Below are 18,440 nucleotides of genomic sequence, written 5' to 3'. Positions count from 1 at the left end.
CTGGGGTAATCTGCCGAATTTTATATTAGATAAAATTACGCAACGCAAAGATATTATTAGTCTAAAGTTTAATTGAGGCGGTTGTTAAGAAGATGTTATGGTCAGCTATGGACTGATTAAAGGCTTGACTGCATAAAATTGATTTGTATTGAGTAGGAATTTTAAGTAAATAAAAAAGTGTGTGTGTGTGTGTCAGATACGACGCGCGACTATTAAATAGGTACATTATAAAATTTAAGTTCGAAACTCCGCAAATTAAGAGTTGTTATTTGTTGCCATTTAATAAATAAAGTGTTTCCATGCAGCAGTTGCTAAAGGATGCGCAAAATCAATTGCGCATGAAACATAAAGTAACCCAAACATTTTCAAACCCGGGGCTGATATATGAAAATCGATTCTTAAGGATTAAACTCCATGAATTAGAACATTGCAAGATTTTAATATTAAAACTAATTTGACATTTACAATAGGTAACCAAAATCACAATAATTTATTCACACAGTTCGACAACTGACCATCTATCGATATCGATAAACCGCCACCGCAACTATGACAGACACCGGGCTTATAACACGGCCATAATCATAACTCAATTAAATCTTTTATATTTATGTGCGTAGTTAAATCAGCAGGCTGCGCCAATAAATTCTACTCTATTAGGACTTCGCAATCCTCACTGAAATGTGAAATAATATTCATATGATGAAGTGAAATAGTGTTGTTCAAGATATTTAGGTACCTACTTTAAAGCAAGAGTGTAAGGAAGATTTTTGGGTATTTAGTTCGGTTGTTCTTTAGAAAATCTGAAGGCGTAGGTAATAAGGTGATGTGCTATATTTGATCTGGATCGGTTATGGATATGATTTGTCATTGTCAAAAGCGACGTTTCTGGTTAAAGTAGGTAATGTGATTTCTGACACTGATAGATCATATCCATAACTAATCCAGATCAAATTCATAAACTGATAACACAATCAAAATACGCCTTCAGGTTATTATTATCCGCTTGAAAAATTGTCCCATTTACTTGGGGTCGGTGTAGAGTGTATTTTTTCCACACCTTTCTGTCATTATCGTTACATTGAAATTCTACTTAGTGCCAGTTGCACCATCCGCACTTGACACTGATCAACGTCACCCGGCGCGCCGCGGCGGTTTACAATGAAACCTTTCATACAATCAAATTTAGCGAATTATGTAACGTTGATAAACAGTTTGGTGCAAGGCGTACCTACTGATTTGAAGCTAAAAATGTTTTATTAAGTTACTTCGTTTAAAATGTAGTTAAATATTATTCATTTAAACTTTATTCCACAACGGTATACAATTACTTATGTACAAATGCCAAATTATATTACGTTCGAAAGAAATAATACCATTGATTTGGTTCTTAACATTGATGACTTGTATTGATACTATTGTATTACCTTCTACACATGATTTTCAACGTAAAAAGACAAAATATAGTGATAATATAATCTTCATCTTTACATCACTTTAAACAGATCCACCAATAGTTAATAAATCAGTTATTCGACTATGACTATTGGTATGGTTACAGATAAATAAGTCAAAATCAAAACATGTTGTAAGTGGCCCTAGACTCCCTAGAGGCCTATTCAAACTTTCTAAAATCTTATCTTGATCCTTTATTAAGTAATATCTGTGCATCTCGCTTGCAAGACACAATAGGGTATTTGACAACATTAAAAATATAAAACGAATTGCTGTCATCCTGAAAGATAATAAACTAATAAAGTATATTTCACTATATTTGAATGTAAATTATGTTTATTTTTTGGAAAATAAACGAAAGAAAATTTAATATTTTTTGAAATTTCATCAGGGACGTGAACGCTGTGATTGGTCAACGCTCGGATGACGTCACACGCGGGTAAACATTCTTGATTGTCTTGAGTGTTTTAACTGTTTTGTTTGTATTTAGTTAATTTTAGTTATTGTTCCACAGTTTTCTGATATATTCCGATTTATCCGTATAATATTCATAAGGCACAATATTCATAAGAATCTCAAAATGGAGCCGAAATATGTGAAAGCTGATAGCGGCAATTACCTACCAGACATAGACGCATTAATGGTTGCACTTTTTAATAACAAAACTTCCGTGAGACACAGACATATTAACGGACGGACGGTACGGAGTGAAACATGTCGAGCGTTTTCGACTTAAAATACGTGAGTGACCCGTTACTAATATGTTTAATATGGTTGCACTTTTCTTTAAAGATAATCCGGATTACTATGCTGCGGAACTTAGAAATGTAAAAACAGCTGTGTAAGTATACGTAGAAATTGTTTATTTACGAATATTTCGATTTCGATGATACGAATACGACGACGATATATATATATAGAATACGATGACGAGAATAGTATCTCCATACTGCACTTTAGTTTGAAAGAAAAAGTATGCTACCTAGTGCTGAAAGAGCTATGTTATGAGGTTATGTAGTAATACATTAAATACCTAGATCTTGTTTCGTTAAATAACAAAATCCGCTGCTTTAATTACCATATTTATTTACAGTTAAATATTACTTACATCGAAGTGGTCTTCACACATAAAAACATTTGTATGCGGTAAAATGCTCTTTGGGTCTTTTCGCTCTAGTTTTAAACACATTTTTCTTTTTTTGGGATTCGTTGGAATGGAAACAAATGATTTGTCTGGATTTTTTATAGTCGTATTTGAACATTGCGGCACTATACACCATTTATATACCTTTTTACAGTGAAATAATGAATTCAATGCACATAAACCATAAGATTAACTAAGGTCATTGACTGAGTTTACTTGCGCGTGACGTCACACGTGTCACGTGATTAGCCCCTTTACAAAAACAGCGTTTAAGGCGCGTTCAAATTAAATAAACTTTAACATTGTTTTTTTATATTTAATACAGGAAATTTCACGGAAATATCAATGTAGTGTAATTATTAAGTCATAAACAATAAATTAAAACCATTTTCAAAAATTAGTCAAATAGCCTATTTCAGTATAAAATAAGATTTTTATTTTTGAATTAGCCCTCTCTCACTCTAACCCATTTAGCAATACGAACTACCAAACACCGTGCAACCTACGAGCTACGTAAAATAAAACTCGTCTGTGAGATTAGAAACGCAATGGAAATCTTAACGGAAATAATTCCATCACTAGTAAATATTAATAATAACAGTGGAAACAATTTACGATAGAGTAAATCGAGATTTCACATTAAATAAATTTCAGTCGTTAATAACATAAGGTAAAATGGCTTTTGCTAGTAGTTTTGTTACCGCAAAACAATGTTTTATATGTACAATAAACTCGCGTACTTTGTTTCATGAGCCGGTTGACGAAGAGGAGACGGTATTGTTTTTCGAATGATTAATAAGATCATGTGAAATCTAGGAGTGGTGCGATCTAAATAACTGGCGGTAGGTAATAGCTATATTATAGCATACTTTTCCAAGAAAGCGAGAAATAGCTTCAGATTACCACAATTTTACCCAACTTTGTCAATAAATACCTCGGTTAAACGCAGTTACATAATCATGATAATTAATTTCGCAATATCACCGAGATCTACATACGCTCTTAAACCTTAAATGCATATTGTTGCCAAATGTATACAAAGCATCGGACAGCATGAGCACACAGATTCAACAGAAAAAAGCTTAAGTTTCTGAACGCATCTTTAAACCAAACCAAAAATAATAAATCATGCATTTAAGGATTAATCTCTTTAAAAAATATGTTCTGATAATTTATACATCTCGTCCGCTTAGCTACTGCTGTACAAATTAAATCGCACGAATTTAGTTTAAGTAATGAAATATTTTCCATTCCAGGGTGCTTAGCCAACGTGCCAATCTTTAACGCTCCGCGGCGTAGCGTAGTTATTTCTGTCTATCATTCTTCCATATAAGTGCGACAGTGACAGTTGCGTTTCGTTGAGCGTTAACGATTTGCATGTTGGCTACGCAGCTTGACCTCCTTATTACATTCTACGTTAGTGAAACGACCTATAGGCAGGTATATTGAACTACTTAGCTCAGTTTTATTAATTGAATTCCAACAGTTTCAATAACAAGTTACATATATACATTGCCCGATATTTCGCCATAACAGCTGCTGTAGTTACGTTCCTATCTACTCGATACACTTAATTGTCCAAATTGAACGTGCGTTGTCCGTCTGTCAGGCGGACTTCGACCAATGACAGGAGAGCACCAAACTATCCACTTAAAACTGAAAGGATGTATAGCCCATTAAATGGTATGGGGTTTATAACCTTTTTCGAAGTAAACGGTATACTACAGGGGCCGCGAGGGCGGTGAAAAAAAAACACGCAATGGGAATTACATGTGTAGGGTATAATTCCCAGTTATATTATAACCCTATAGTCATATGACAGATGGGTTGACATTACGAGTATGCGTGTTGAAATCGGGATGATTCAATTTTAAAATATTGCAGTATTTGCAGTTGCATGAGCTCTGGTCTATAACAGCGAAAATCGAAGTTGGCAAATTGCGGGCATTTTTTTCTGTTACTCTAATTACTCCTTCATTGGAGTAAAAAAGAAAAATCCCCGCAATTTGCCAATTTCGGTTTTCGCGGTAGACCCCCTGGACTGTTTGCGATTTCTATTTTCATGCCAAGTGATCCATTATGTACTTGTGTACAAACTTTTGTACATTGCGATAACAGTATCATACAATTGTAACTACTTTTGATACAGGGTAAAGAACATAATAAGGTAACCGGTGTTCGTGTCACCAGCAATTACTCCCAAACGGATAATTACCCCACATTCAGCTACTGTATTCCCATTTGATGCGCGAGCACAAGTCAGTTCAGTTCAAAGGCGCCAGTGTAACAGAAAGACGAGATCCGTAACAACTATTAATAAATATTATTATTTAGAAACGCGCGGGTCTCAGCGAAGCAAACAAAGGTTGAATACTCTTGGAAATGGTTTTATAACCATTGGTGGCCGCTTTCTGATAAAAGGAGCACCTGGCGACCGTTAGCTAGTTAGGTGGACGACATTTGGAAGATTGCGGGTTACTTCTGGATGGGATTAGCTCAGTACCTGGACAAGTCGCGTAATCGAAGAGAGGTCTATGCTCAGCAGTGGGAGATAAAAGGCTGATATGATGATGAGGAATATGAAGGATATCCACAACTCACGTTTACGCGGATGACCGCCATATACTCTTTTGTGGTGTGCACTCGAAAAACTCACTTACAAGAAGCGGTTGGGCTGAGGCTGATGTGCTTGGTTTGCAATGGGAATAATGCCTCAGTGTTGCCAGTCCATTTCGAATGTGACCCGATAACGCGGTTAACAGCAGCGATAAATGAGCTGTTTGTGTATTAATGTTGCCATGTTAATTGTATGCAACGTCAACCTCAGAGATCAGTATAATTTACATCGATATGTCTTATCTTTGATGAGTATGTGACAGATCTATTGAACAGGTCTCCAATACTGGATAGTATTCAGCCATGTATAGGTAGTTTACAATGGTATCGCTAAATTTTGTTTCTCTATGGCTCACACTCACAGAGGTTAGAGAGTTACTACAGACGATGATTCACTACGTAGTATAAAACAAAGTCGCTTTCCGCTGTCTGTCCGTCTATCCCTATGTATGCTAAGATCTTTAAAACTACGCAACGGATTTTGATGCGGTTCGTTTTTAATAGATAGTGATTCAATAGGAAGGTTTATATGTATAATTTGTAAAGGTTTTGTGTAAATTAGTTGAACAACCCGTGCAAAGCCGGGGCGGGTTGCTAGTATTTTTATAAAAAAGCTCAATATTGGGAAAGACTGGGATGACTGTAACACTGGACACTGTGTAAAGATAATTTTACAAATATATAATAGGTATCTATCATAGTTAAAAGTTAAAGTTGTTTGAATTAATAGTAGGCCAACCGGAACTTACATTTTGATGTAATAATTACATCATTTTGTTATCATTGACATCAAGATGGAAGTTCGAATTAGCCTCCAGAGGTCTGATTTGGTTTCAGTTATGGTGTTAGTGTTAATCGCGTATGACCATGAATCTCTTGCTACACACGGTCCTTGTTATTTTTGGGTGAATGACACTGCTACGCATGCAATTTTTAATCTTTAATGACTTCTAGATTTCATAATATTAAATGTAACTACGTGTATTCTTAACATTAGTAGTAATTTAAAAGTGACAACATTTAACAAACATAACAATAAAGCAATTGATCAAGCGCCATCACAACTAAATATAGATGTAAAAGCAAGCAGACACCTGGCAACTTATCCGACTTCAAGTTACAGAATAATGAGAACCAGCTAATCCTTTACCTTAAGAGCGTTTTCTGGGAGCACGGTCACATTGTCTGATCCGATATTGGATGACGGAAGGAAGTAAAATGTAAGATATATGTGTTTCTCTGTATTTATTTATATATTTAATAAATCATTATCACTAGAAAACGATAAATAACGCACAAAAGGCGGACTTAATGCCAATAGCACTCTCCTGCAGCTGTTTTTGTCATAATCGCCGAAAATGTGAAAACGCTCTTAAAGTTCTGACCTGCTTACGCCATTACAAATTGAGTTAGACCTCTAGAAATACTTTTTACTTATTCTTCCTCAGGTTCCGAAAAACTCATTGGTACGAGCCGGGATTTGAGCCTGCAACCTCTTGATTGCAAGTCGCGCTCTCCTGCCTATACTTACCTATTCTGACTGTACCTATTTACTTGATTATTCATATTATCTGTTAGCTATTTAAGCAAGTTGTGCGCAACATTTGACAGGCGTATGATGGAGAGGATCACGAACAGATGACTGTAATTTGTCACCATTTATAATACATATTATAAATGGTGACAAATTCAAAACAACATCCCCTGTATTTTGTACCTTTGGCAACAGCAATATACATATGTTGCTGTTGCCAAAGGTACAAAATAAAGGGGATGTTGTTTTAAAATAAAAATTAAAGAGCTTTGCGACGTTTCGTTCTCATTTTAATGCGTGCAAAGTCTACAAAGTGAGCTACGCTGTTCTAAGTTTTAATAGTGCGTCATGTGTAACCTAAAAATAAACTATATCAAAGGGAATCCAGTAGCAATGCACCGTACCGCTCTATGTCCTCACAGAGGAGGTGACAGAAGTCGTAAACGCTATGCGACTAAAATTAACCGTCAACTTCTCAATCAACGGGGGATTATTATGTAAATTAACGATTTAATATAGAGGTAATAAAACATTGCCGGAAATATCGTCGAATATGGGTTATTGGTTTATTAGTAATTTGTGCCGTATAATTTCTACTACAATTTAAGCTAAATAGTGAATTATAAAGATGTCCTATCCTATATCTATCAAGAACTAAATTATCCAATCTCTTGCATAAAGCTTCAACGCGATTTTTGCAACGAGAATCGGTTGAGAAGGAATGTTGTAGAGTAGAACACCCGGACAGACATTCGAAAGCATTATGCCCAAACTAAAACAGACGCTTCGCTCGGGCTTCGTACTCGTATGGTCAGTCAAACAATTTTTTCATTATTTAATTACAAGTTATTTGTTTTACATGGGGGCAAAGTTGTTGTTCAACCCCTCGTGATAATAAATAAAGTTTAAAAGTAACTAGTGTAAACAAACTGCTACCGAGTGAAACACAAAACTTTTCACCACACCCATGCGAAGAAAATACTAACTATAAAACATTACAAATCAAATGTAATTAAATGATGCTATTAAATAGTTATTATTCAAAATCATCACTTAAAAGTAAGTAAGTTCTTCCAGCCAACATGAGGAAAGAACTCAAAATTTACACAAGATGACTGCTATTCTTGTGAATAAAATGCCGCTTTCTTATCAGTTTTGAAAAATAAAGAGATTCTTTACGGGGTAGTCTAGTGAAAAATCAATGTGCTCATTCAGTTCTTGGACATTTTTATGCTAGTTTTAAATACTAAGGAGTCAAAATAAAACTATTAAATCAATCACGCACGTTAGTATACGTTAACACTTTCAGTGCCAAGCGCCCTATTCCTTATACAAAGTGAACATATCCGTGCGTGTTCTTGAACAGTGAATGTCTTAAAAGAAAATAATAAAGTACCTGCTCAAATATTTTTTTATTAAAACTGTGTGCGGCTTCTTTGGTTCCAAACCTGTTTTAATGTTTCCTGGCACTCAAGATACACCAGTTAGACACTAAAAATTGTAATAGTGATGAGGGCTAATAATAAACAAACAAACGCTTTATATATTTATATCAAATTTGTAATATAAAATATTATGAGTCATAAAAGTTATCAGCTCAAAAGCTTTAAACACTTCAACTTCTATTCAAGCGTGACTCAAAACATCAAATTCATGGTCTATAAAAGAAACTGGAAATAGTATTTCATATCAATTTATATCAAACGTCTTCACAGAACTGAGTGGACACTCGATGTTTTCTAAACAGTTTTCAATAATACGCCCCTGTTATTTCTATTTATATCTCCCGCTTCGGAGATTGGCCACTAGATTTTGTGACAAACTCGTCTCTTATAAATTGCATTCCACGTGGTTGCTTCTTCGAGAAAGAGACTTATGGGTTTATGTCTTTCTTGATGAATTCAGGCATACGATTCACGAGACCAATCTAATTTTACCCCTGGCTTTTCTTAGAAACTCGTTATATATACGACGGTCGGCGAAAATTGTGTTAATTAAGAGCTCTCGTTAAAATGGCGCATTCTCGCTGTGACAGCTTGAAAATTCCGTAAATAATAATAGGGTTTTATGTTTATGCCTAAGGTTTATTACCTCTGAAATATGGAATCACCGAGGACACTTTTCCTAATAAAACATAAATTATTCAAGTATTTAACATAAAATAGTGTTACGATAAAAAATTCACATACAAAACATTTTATACAGTAATACATCAATACGGAGTCGAAAAAGCCCAGTATTTATTTGAACAATTTCATAATAACACGAATTATGTGCGTTGGTATATTTTGGAATACAAAAGGGCATAAGTAATTTTAGTTGCATATTGATATACGACGTTACGTCGAGAAAAAGTAGTTCCACAATGTTATTCCGACTGAACTTCGAGTGCATCGCTTCGTGGGTAAAGTAAAAGAATTTATTTTCCGTACCATTTCGTACCAGTCGCCTGGGACTTCATACTATTGTCACTGTGACAAAGTACGAAATGGTACTGAATTTGAATTCCTTGATCGTAACAATGTTGTGAATTTCAGCTTCGAGGCGTAAACTACAAGACTCGAGTCGCGTCTGCCGAGGCTAGAAGGCTAAACTTTTAAGTTAAACCTTAAAGCCTTAAAGCTCAAATTAATGATTTCGATTCGAGTTTTTAGGCCTCAAGTTTAATACCTCTGAGCTTTTGACCGTTCGTAAACTTAAGTATGAGTTTAAGATTCGAAAGTATTTTAGGATAGTCTTCTCACAACATTGACCAGAGTATATATAAACAAGGCATTACGCATTATATTTAATATTGGGCATTTTCGTGATATTTGAGTAGGTTTAAATTAGGAGTAGGTAAGCAATTACTTACAAATTAAAACGGGATATTATCCGAATCAGCAATTCAGCACATAGCTTCGTGATCATGGCATTTGCAACAGTGTATAACTACTCAAATCAACAATAGCATAGTCCGTCTCTGACAGCAGCTGTGCAAGTTGCGGAAAGTTTCAAAAAAGTTGGAATAGTTCTCGGAAATTTCAGTAATGCCCGATACCCACACAAAAATATGAGAAGTTTCCGAAATTTTTCAATATGGAAATTTCGTGATTTTGGAAACTTTCCAACGACACATCAGTAAGCCGGTCTCGCTATTTTTGTTTGTGGTTTGAGATACCAAATTGTGTACTCGTTTAGCTGCGAGAACAGCTGGTGTTGCATTTTACAAGTAAACACGGCGCAGGCGCCGCGGGCGTCAATCTCCATGATGAAGACGTCACGAACGATCGCGTGTGGGGTACCGTGAAAAACTCACTAAGGTTCTGTATCACACATACGGGGAGGCTTATTCAGAAAGCAATTTTTTGTATAGATTTGTTATGGAACAACCTTACCAGAAACCAGAAAAGTGTCTTCAGTCAGAAACATTGCTGTTGATAACAGGAAATCTGAATATTCCTCCGCGATCCAATAACCGGGCAAACTTCAACCACGTATTCGTTTTACGTATAAAACGAGAATAGTTTTTTTAAATATTCTAGTCAAAATTTTCTTCGAAATCAATTCAGGTATTTCAGTAGTTTGTGTATTAAACAGACTTTTCTGCTACGGTGGGTATTAAAAAAATACAATTGACAAATGGGGACGAATTACTTACTTGCCTTAAATTCAATCCAAAGACAACCTTCTGAAGTGGGGAATCAACCCGGGACAAAGTGATGTACTATGCGAATGTGGCGACCTACAAACAACGCAACATATGATGCAGTGTTCCCTGTGTCCAACTACGTGCACTACAGAAGACCTGATAAGAGCTACCCCCGGGGGAAAGGTGGCAAGATATTGGCAAAATATTATTTAGTTTTGATCCCTTCACAAAGAAGAAGAGAATTCAATTCAGGCAACAAGGCCCATATTACATATAACCTTATAGACTAACATACTTTCAGATGCTAAAATATGTTGTAAATGAAGCATTTATCGCTAAGATATTATAAAATAGGTATTAGTAAATAATGTGTGTGTGTTAGTAATGTTCTATTTATAAAATGTGTGATCCTATTAAATATAAATAATGTGTTGACATGTAAAATACTTCTATTTTATCAATAAATGTTTGATTGATTGATCGATATACTAAACAATTACACGTGTGTCTTCGGTGTGATATAAAAAAACCGGCCAAGTGCGAGTCCGACATAACGGAAAAAAACAGCAAAAAAAATCACATTGATTGTATGGGAGCCAAATTTAAATATTTATATTATTCTGTAGTCAATTGTAATGTACCTCGTGACTTCTTATAGTGTAATAAGTGACCTATTCTCTCTATACAAAGGGTTTATTACGCATAAAACGGCAAAAAAATCACGTTTCTTCTATGGGAGCCCCACTTAAATATATTCTGCTTTTAGTATTTGTTGTTATAGCGGCAACAGAAATACATCATCTGTAAAAATTTCCACTGTCTAGCTATCACGGTTCATGAGATACAGCCTGGTGACAGACAGACAGACGGACGGACAGACGGACAGCGGAGTCTTAGTAATAGGGTCCCGTTTTTACCCTTTGGGGACGGAACCCTAAAAACAGATATGGAACTTTCAATTCAATGATACCTAATGTAATAGCTGCCAGTCCCGTCATTTTCTTGATAAAGTTATGAATAAAAAAAAAACAAACACTTAAACGAGATATTTCCACTAATGACAGTTCCTGCAATTCGTTAATACATATTAAATACTTAATATGAATAAATAAAAATATACGTAACCATAAATACGCGATAAGTATACGTTTCCCGCAATGTTAGAGAGATGACACCCCCTAAAGACCATGTTTGTTTGTACGTATGTCGTTAAATATATGGCAAACGGCTCGTCTAAGAACATAAATCAACAGCGCCTTAAGCGGCTTATTAATATTTGCTATACCAAAGATATAGGTAGTTGTTGTACTAGATGTGCCGTTTATTAAAATCGTTCAAATTCGAATACAATTTTTTTTGTACTCGAAATATACCTGCCTATCCTACTGCCTACATACTATTGTTTCCCTTTACTAAGAGTACCGTAAGATTTTTACCTCGAATACTGAGTTTGCTAAAGGGATTCTCGTGAAACGCAACGACACAACAACATTGTAAAAAGCTTGAATATTTTTACCCACTAATAGTTTGCCGATCTCATTTTTTTAATGCATTCCAAAAAAAAACACTAGAATGTGATTAAAATACCTACTCTTGCTCTAGGTTTTTGCCTTTTCATGTTTAACGCACCTCCACTTGACTAGTGACATTATGTATTGTGACGAGTTGCGAAAAATCTCTGAAATGAGTATTGTTTAGATCTTATTCTCAGTCATATATGTAGTACGTAGCGTTTCAATAACATTTAAAGTACTAAATATACACAGACAAACATTTTTAATGCTCTTTTTAATTTTTTGTTTTTTATTAGGCGAAATTATAAAGGGCGATCTGTGTAAAATTGTCCTTTAATTAATATTTCGTTATTTATAAAGTACACAAAAATATTATTAAGGCCTGAATTCACGAAGGTTTTAATAACTTCTACAAGAAAAAGGTATTAAATGTTTTCAGACATCATACTTAGTATAAAAAGTGATATACCTAATCCAGTATGTTTTGGATCTTTGTTGGAAATATAAGCGAGATCCTATCTTAGGCGCGATTGTTGGGGTTTGCACACACAAACAGACAAGTCTTACTGGGTATAGTTGACTGAGGTATAATTATGTTATTAATACTTAATAAAATCTAATGCATACTTAATTACGACTTACAGATAAAATATATTAAATTGTCATGTTATTTTATATTATCAACTAATAATTCAATGTTTCAACTATTTAATATTAAGCACAAAGATAAAAGATTAACTGCACAAATTAGATCATGTCATAATGCGTAATAGGTATTATTTATTGTCGTGATAGTAATCTATTATTACTTACTGACATTAATTAATTATGAATATAAATAAGCACGTTATTGCTAAATGTTAATAATGTGAATACATACATACATACAACCGTTGTCGTAGGTAAAGTACATTGATGATCCTATTTCATTGTAGATTGTGAATGACATGTTTCTCACGCAGCGTACTACGTAGGCGAACAACACGCGAACGCGAAGCGAAGCGATGCGGCGCTGGGTGAATCCTTTGATACTTATAGAAGTGCCTTACGTGGGTAACGTGGGCGATCGCGTTGCGAAACGCTGCGTTACACAAGCTTCTGCAGAGAATTGACGATGGACATCGATATCGATGGCGCACGCATGGCGCCACTGGGCTTATACACATCCCATTTACGCAGTCTGAAATATTTAGGCTATATGACAAGTGTATCAGTATCAGTTGATCAGGTTAGTTTTGAAGATCAAATGTCTATGCATTAAAGCAATACCAAAGTCAGAAGTGACAGTCAGTCTGACAATCGTAGGGTATTCTACACGATCAAGTTGAAGCGGTCTTAAAGAATGGAAAACAAGTTCGATTTTGACGGTGAAATGTTCAATAAAATGTAACGATTAAATGGTTCCATTGAATTAATGGAATGGGTTTCATTATTTTTTAAATTGAAAACTAAAAATAAACTTAAAATTGATAATCAAATTTAAAATTTGAAACTTTGAGGTCTTGTATTTTTTTTTGTGACAAATTGCTAATTTTCTATCTATTTAACTAGGTGTGGTTAAAAATGTGATATGTGTCATTAGCCCTATTGTTACGTTTTTTCCTATACCTAAGTATCTGTTTCGCTAGCACTATAAGCATGGTGACGATTATGCATGATCACAATTATTGTGAAAACTGGCTTTGTGAACTGTAGAAAATAATAATTAGTTTCATTTAGTGCCATCATGGCCTTGTCAGTATAATTATGTAATACAACAAGTTTTGTTAACTGTATAACATCACGCGCGTGCAGACGCGGACTGTAACATGAAATAATATTATATGACGTTACGTGTTCACGTATTTTTAATAACTACAAATTTCTATCTGCGAAAACTCACGTAGTTCTTACGTTTTAACAAACCCAGTGAAAAATTTGAATTTATGTTTCATATAATATACGCTGCACTCGCGAGTTGCACCAGCTCTCATACCTGCAGCGTACTTTACGAGAAAAACTGAATTTTAAAGCCGACTGTACCTCGGAACAACTCTATTTGTATTTGTCTGGCCGTTAAAAGCGCAGGCGGTAGCTATTAAAACTTACTACTGCCGTCGGCTTGTTTCATATTTTACTAAATAACTTTGTGCCATTAGCCTATAGGCGTGACAAAGACACGAAAATAATAAAAACTGCTAGTATATTTCATTTCATTTATTTATTTGCGTCAAACACATAAAAATGCATGCAAATACAATTTAAAGAAAAACAGATCACAACAATACATATTAGAAATAATAATACACACACACATCTTAAAATTAGACAGGTAAGTTTAAAGAATAAAACATTAATACAAGTATCACAAATAATAAAAACTATGTAAAATAAAACAATAATAATGTCAAATCAAATATCAAATTATTATAGAAGAGCAAAATGCGTTAGATTAGTAATAAAAGAGATGTCAGGTACATTGGTCAAAAAACTTATCATAGTATTCATTTATGGAATAAAAAGGACGGCTCAAGAAATATACAAGACATATAGTGCGTTTTTCATCATTGTTTTAGTGGCATGACATTCTAAGCTAACTAACTGCAGTTTCTACTTTGCAGCGACCAAGTATGGAGCTATGGAGTGGAGTGTTTGGATTAGCTACCCAACATTTTTGTTCCCCAATATTTTATGTTCCATTCGCGTTTTTCCCCATTCTGGTTTTTAACCAGTTGTTTATTTTTACAGTAGCAAATTTTATTACAGGTGTACATCCCAGTCGCTAGGTAGGTTAGTTGGAAAATGCATCGAAATATACTGTCGTTTTTAAGTACTTGTCTTAGGGCATACGATGGGATGTTTTCATAATTCATGGAGTAATATTGAACTTTACGCCTTTAACATAAGTATTAATTTCACTAATCAATTAGCTCTAACTGTAGTTACATTGAGGCGGCTTATTTACCTTTCATATTTTGCAACGATTCTGCTAATTAGGCCCTATTAATAATATAATTTTGTTCTTGTCTTTCATAACTTTCTATGTGTTACTTGATTCTATATAAAACCATAAATTAATCTCTTATCCCATTCATTGAATTATTTCTTCCATTAATTAGTGTATTGTTTAATGTATTTTAAGGTGGTTCGATTTTCATACAAAATTCAATCTGCTTTAATTAAGGCACTACACACTATTACTACACAAATATTTGCTCATTTATCTACTTTCGAATATTCGTTTGCGCTAAATTAATAGAAAAACTTTGTTTCATACAGAAATCATACATAAATCAACGTAATTTTTTCATCAATTTTACGTATGTGTGTGTCACAAATGTCGTGTACAAATACGTTGCGTGCGGCGTTGCCGCTTTATGACGTTGGCGACGTTGCCTGGCCGACCTGGCAGGATTTGCAGTGCCGTCATGTTTAGTGCATTTTTATTTGACAGTGTTGACACTGACACATAGGGTCATGTTTATTGTGACTTATCAACATGGATACCTACATCTATGCTTATCAATTTGTTTGTATAAATTGAAAATGATAGCAACGTCTAAATCAAATTACAAAAATCATCGGTGTTCTGGTCCGCGAAAATCCAGAAAAATTCAGACTCAATTGAAGCGGAATTCATGATGGTGAAGTTTCGTAAGGTAGGTACAGTTTCAGTCCTTCATTGTACATTGTAATTTTCTCGTGCCGATCTTTTTAGAAAATAATTCTCACTTCTTCCGTAATGGTAGATATAAGCAGTGAACAATACCTATATAATGTAATTATTACTGTTTTGGTTGCCGAATAGTCAATGTGTCACTAACTCTAGGTTTTTTTAGGTATTGTGCAAAATGAAGAGGCATTCTTGGAAATAAAATGTTTTCCTTCATTAGCCAGAAAAAATCAGGACATCCTCACTGCAATAAAGGAAAATAAAACATTTCCTGGGGATGAAAATTATGGAATTTTGTCTATGAATGAAAAACACAATTATTACTAATTATTATTGTTGCATGTTGCATCATCTTTCTTCCTATAACATTAGAGATTTTGTGCTATCATGATATTATTTTTCTTTCAGGTACAGGGACAACTACGGATAACAAATATGAAAAAATGTTATTTCATTTGTTGTGTGAATCCATCTACACCAACAAGACATCCACTGCTGGACATAGGCCTCCCCAGGGATCTCCACAACGACTGGTCTTGCAAGACCGGCCAAAATATCGAGAAATAAATAATATAAATAAACATGATAAATATCCCGTTTTCTATAATAGTTATAATTAGAAGGCCATGCAATGTTGTTACTCACTGTACCTACTTGGATCCAAAAAAAAATATATAAAAAAAGTTTTAATTTTATTTTACAATTACTACTTTATTATTAGTACATTACGATACAAGTGCGAAAAGTAGGAAATTGGCAACGAGTGGCGATAAATTGAAACACGACCGAAGGAAGTGTTTTAATCGACACGAGTTGCGAATTACCTTTTGGCACGTGTATTGTACAACGTTTTACAGTACATAATTATGGCCCTTTACATTTTCGACATATGCACGTATTGTACTAATTACCGCACTAGGGCGGTAACGTATATGTAGCACCATATGTACTAAAAAGTATTTTACAGTACATATGGTGAAACTTTCTCGCCCTAGTGCGTAAAGAGCACTTTTCATGCATATGTCGAAAGTTTAAAGGGCCATATGTACTGTAAAACGTTGTACGATACACGTGCGAATAGGTAATTCGCAACTCGTGTCGATTTAAAACACTCTCTGCGGTCGTGTTTTAATCTGTCGCCACTCGTTTCGAATTTTCTCTTTTCCGCACTTGTATCGTAAATAAATATTTCAAACTGCAAGGGTACGATGATAGATCTCAATTCAATATAATTTTGCAACATTTGGCATTATTAGGTTATAAATTGTATGGAGATGAAATCTATCATCGTACCCTTCCAGTTTGAAAAATACTATAGAGGCTGGGCAGTAAGGGATTGCTTTACTTGTAGAACTATATTTAGCGCTTTAAAAAAAACTGATACCTGACACTTACAAACCTGGACTTCCTTGGGCTAGTGCTACTAAGAATCGTCAGTATTCTCCATCCTTTCTGAGTTGGAAGAACCCAAAAAGGTGAGATTTGTGAAAGTCAGGTTTTCAATATATGTGGCGTTTTCAACCAAACGGGTACCTACTTATTGTTGTCATATTTCCATAAAGCTTCAAAATGAAATCAACCTAATCGACAACCGACAATGTGGTACCTTTTAGTTCAAAACGTCACATATTTTTATAAAATGTTATAAACTAATTTATTAATAATACTGAATATCTGGGAGAAAAAGGAAACATAAGTAAAAACTCAAAAACGCTCGTTTTCCCAGAGATAAGACCTAGCTAGATCGAACCCCTTACAGCAAATTTCATCGAAATCGTTAGAGCCGTTTCCGATATCACTGAAATATATTTCGGTTATATCGGAATCGGACAATAATTCGAAGAATAAAAGGTATAAGAAACATAAGATAACACAAAAAGGACAAAAAAGTACCCCTGACGTACCAGTCTCGAACCCGAATCCTCTTGCACGTATTTCCACGAACATACCGCAACGCCATTGCAGCATACTTACACTGCATGAAATTGTCCACTACAAGCATCACGGAAACACTGTTTGCATGTGTGAGTAATAGTAGGAAATAGCATGACAGAAACACTCTGTCGACTTTAAAAGTGTTTTTTGCACTAATGAAGTATTCAATGTTTATTATAATAGTTCAATATTTATGTAAAGAGTGCGCTAAACATACTTTTAAGTATACAGATACCAACACTATTCCACAAAAAAATTAAACCTGAAAATTTGCGAAAGTGACGCCATCTAGCGGGGTTTAAGCTTTGGGTAACCTAGTCGAACCACCTTAAACTTTTAAATATATTAATCCGGGTCACTCACGTTTATAAAGTCGATGATTGTTCGACATGTATTTTAAACTATTCCATGTTAAAACAACATTAAAATTAATAAAAGAATATAAATTTCTTATAATACCAGTAAATAACAGATTTACTGGAAAAATTAGGAATTTTATGCATATTAATAAATAATTAAGTATTTGAAATAATAAGTCCCGCCGAGTCTCTTGCGCCGGTATCTTCTCGGGGCTGTGATGTGGGTATATTCCTATTTGTCCACGTCGGGTAGAAATGGGAATAGGCGCATAATATGAATCATTCCCATTTGTCCCCGCCTAATGTATTGCGGCGGGTCACGTGGGACGGAGACAAATGGGAATACGCCGTGATGTGGGTTAGATTAGAACCGGTGATATTTCTTGACATTCATAAGTAATAAAGTACATTTTAATATGCCTAAACTTAAGAATAAAGTTTTTCATTTCATTTAAATGACTGGAACTTGCTAATAAGTACCTATTATCAGCGAGGAATTAATATGTACAGCAGAAGTTGCTAAGAGGAAGTGTTCAATGACACGCTCTTATTCTCTTAACAATGAAGTCGCGTCAAGATCATTTTGAACACCTCGCCCGC

This window comes from Cydia strobilella, chromosome 16 (assembly GCF_947568885.1).
Source record: "Cydia strobilella chromosome 16, ilCydStro3.1, whole genome shotgun sequence".
Lineage (NCBI taxonomy): Eukaryota > Metazoa > Arthropoda > Insecta > Lepidoptera > Tortricidae > Cydia > Cydia strobilella.
Note: the sequence above shows the minus strand (reverse complement) of the source record.